Below are 3,637 nucleotides of genomic sequence, written 5' to 3'. Positions count from 1 at the left end.
TTAATGCAGTGTAAATGTATAATTATCTATAATTACAGAAAAAAATGGTTGTACACCATCTGTGTCAGGTGTACAGTGTTCTGGTGTTTCCTGTCACTGTGAGCCTCAGAGCACAGTAGTACAGAGCAGAGTCTGATACAACAGCAGAGAAGATCTCCAGATACACACCTTATTTTTCTTTACAGAGTTTAGTAGAGAACCAGGATCTACATCAGATGTCTTAATCTCTTTTATATCATAATTATATTAAATATTAATATTGCATTATCATTGTGATGATATTTTAATTTGTAGTAGCAGAATTTACATTATTTAAGGATGTAATAAGTTAATATTTTGAGTGAAAAGTTCATTATGTTTGTAAGATTTGAAAATCATTTGACAAAATAGTATATGCCTATTCTCAAATTGTATGCAGAAATTAATGCAAAAGCATGCAAAACACATACAAATGCACTGTCACGGTTCAGGGTGCTTCATCGGCTTCCCTGTTGTCTGTGTCCTGTCATTGTCTGCAGCTCATGACCTGTGTGCAGATCACGAGCTGATTGCCCTCACCTGTTGCTTGTTCCCATTTTCCCTTATATTCCCTTCTGTGTGTGTCCCTTGTTGTCAGTAGATTTTGTGTTGACTTTGTGACAGTACTGTGTGCCTGTTTCCTTACCTGGTTTCCACTGTGTTGCTCAGGACGTCTAAACGAGGAGTCTTACATTGGCTGCATGCCTGAGATCCTCTGTCTCGCTTTTCCACGTCATTGCACCAGTGGTGGTCTCCACAGCCTGTGTCCGCAGGTGACTCTTGAGTTGTTACACTTGGGTTTTTGTTCATGTGTGTGTCTTCACACATTGAATTATTTTTGGATTCACGGTTGTACCAAATAAACTTTCACTTATCCTCTGCGTTTGAGTCCTCTCTCTTCACGCCTGACATGCACTTACTTGCCAAGGCAGAGAGCAGAATGATTAAATGAAATATCATTGCAAATGTGTGTGTCACTACAGCTTTGTGACAGTCAATAAAATGTAACAAGATAATCTCAGATATATGCGCTAAACTCCTCCTTTTAGTCTGATGCCAACAAAAACTCCACTCATATCTACACATACAGTAGCGGTTTTAGGCACGGGAGAACCGGGCAGCCGCCCGGGGCGTCATTTTTTCGTGACACATTGGGGGCGGCAGCACGAGCAGATTAAAAAAAAAATCCTATGGGAGGCCGTTTGAGGCGAAACCCATTGAAAACTTGTGATACACACTGAAACACTTGTGCGTACAAGTGAATCACTTGCGATACACACTGAAACACTTGTGATACACACTGAAACACTTGTGATACACACTGAAACACTTGCGATACACACTGAATCACTTGCGATACACACTGAAACACTTGCGATACACACTGAAACACTTGCGATACACACTGAAATACTTGCGATACACACTGAAACACTTGCAATACACACTGAAACACTTGTGCGTACAAGTGAATCACTTACGCATACATGTGAAACACTATTTATCTTTGCAAATATATGAAAGACATGCAGTTACTTAGAAACTCTTTGCATATACCCTGTAATTGCCCACGTACTGTTGTGCCTGCACAAAGACTGCACTTTCAAACATTCTCACATGTGAGAGAGCATAAACATTTTCAGTGTATCTGGAAGTCATTTCATTGCAACAGGAAGTTATAGCTCAAATATTCTCCACGTATATGGCTCCTTCCAAACTTGTTTAAAAAGTGAGGTATTTGTTGTTATTCTTTACACTAGGCTTTTTCGTATGTGATCACTTGTGTGTTATTGCCAAATCTGATTTTTTTTTTTTTTTTACATTTTCTTTCCCGTGTCCTTCAGTTCATTTAGTCAGAACATATGAGGATAATATTTGAGCTATAACTTCCGGTTAGTGGGTGTAATTGTATTTATGTAAAAAAAATATATATATTTTTTTATTTTATATTATTATTATTTTTCTCACGTTTTGAAAGGGTAAACTCTGGTTCACACTCCAATACAGTAGGTGGCGATAATGCACCTAACTTTGGTGCTACCCGCCATAAAACCGAAGAAGAAATAAAATAAATAAATGTTTTTTTTCCAGGAGGATATAGCGTTTAATGACAGACATTTAGTGTGTAAGAGCATGTTTATGTAACCCTTCTATTATGTTTTGAGTCAATTTGACCCCAGGCTGTTTTAGCTTTATAAAACATTATCCTATGGTCTTTTGATTTCAAATGCAATTCAATTGCAATTTCAGGGGCACTTCTAAAATATTTTGGAGCATCCTCTGCCACTGGTCAGGATGAGCCAACAACCTCCCCCGCTACACAGGCCTCTTCTGGAATGGTCTCGACCCGTCAGGATGAGCCAACCACCTCCTCCGCTACACATATGTCTCCACAAATATCTGATATTGAGGATGAAGACCTCTTTGCCTCTACTTCTCCCCAGCATGAGCTTTCAGGTGTGCATATCGTGTGTGTGTGTGTGTGTGTGTAGGCTACAAGACAACTGGACAACTGCAATTTAATGTAATTTTAATATTTCTGATAATTTATGAGTAGGACTATGTTTTTTCACTGCAATGTGTTTTGAGTAATATGCCAATATGCTGTCTGATAGAAATGCCTGGAGCTGAACCCCCACTGAGCCCCACTGGTGAGGATGAGCCTCTGTCAACAGACCCTGCTAGCTGGCCCTCACATCTGACTGACAGGATTCGGACTGAGCTGGTTCGCAGAGGACCAAGTAAGGTGCCACCTGGCTTTGTTTTCCGTAGGAGTGAGAGTGATGGGAGAAGTTGCCACCACCAATATTTTAAGAAGACATTAGTAAGTGGTGAAAAGATGGCAAGAAGTTGGCTGATTTATTCAATTAAGAACAACAGCCTCTTTTGCTTCTGCTGCAAATTGTTTTCCAAGAGGAACATCAATTTAACAAGTGCAGGAATGGCAAATTGGAAACATGCAAGCAATTATCTCACACCACATGAAAACAGTACAGAACACCTCAATTGCATGAAAGCATGGAAGGAACTGTCAGTGACCCAACCGAGGAACAGCAAGTCATAACAGCTACCTAGGCCATCATGTGCAGAATGAGCTGATTGATTTGTTGAGCAGCAAAATCATATCTGCTATAGTGGATGACATCAAGCAGGCAAAGTTTTTTTCAATAATTTTGGATTGCACCCCAGATATAAGCCACAGGGGGGGCTCGAAAGGGGTCTCGCCCAGGGTGTATTTCAATGTAGAACCGCCACTGTACACATATAACTACATGTAAGATCTTATGGAGGTCCACAGAAGATTATGAATAGCATTTTATGTTATAGACTTTATGTAAAATGTATATTTATAGAGATAATTATAATAATTACAAATTCTTAAAATATATATGAGTAGTTTACAGCACTACATTTCCAATTTGTGGAATTGTGAAATGGATTAAACTTGGTTAAAATGTCATTCCAATTCTGTGGAGCTTTATGGTTTAGTTCTGTGTGTAACAGTGTTGTCTCTGCGTTGTGTTGTGTTGAACTCGGACACCAAATTGTAATTTTAAGATGGATGTTTATTATGTTGATAACATAGAACAGCGGTGATCAGCTTCAGTCATCACCCTCG

At 39.2% G+C, this 3,637-nt stretch overlaps 1 long non-coding RNA gene across 1 annotated transcript; it reads right to left on the bottom strand.

Annotated features, from left to right (window-relative positions):
• Window positions 1-2,110: 2,110 nt before the first annotated feature.
• On the bottom strand, window positions 2,111-3,276 carry LOC132095773 (uncharacterized). Its single transcript, XR_009422500.1, has 3 exons — window positions 3,203-3,276; window positions 2,387-2,709; window positions 2,111-2,326 (listed from the first exon to the last, which is right to left on the bottom strand). It is a non-coding gene; the product is annotated as an uncharacterized LOC132095773 (long non-coding RNA).
• Window positions 3,277-3,637: the final 361 nt, after the last annotated feature.

Source organism: Carassius carassius, chromosome 20 (assembly GCF_963082965.1).
Source record: "Carassius carassius chromosome 20, fCarCar2.1, whole genome shotgun sequence".
In the NCBI taxonomy this organism is placed as follows: Eukaryota; Metazoa; Chordata; class Actinopteri; order Cypriniformes; family Cyprinidae; genus Carassius; species Carassius carassius.
Note: the sequence above shows the minus strand (reverse complement) of the source record. Positions and strands in the feature narration are given on the sequence as shown.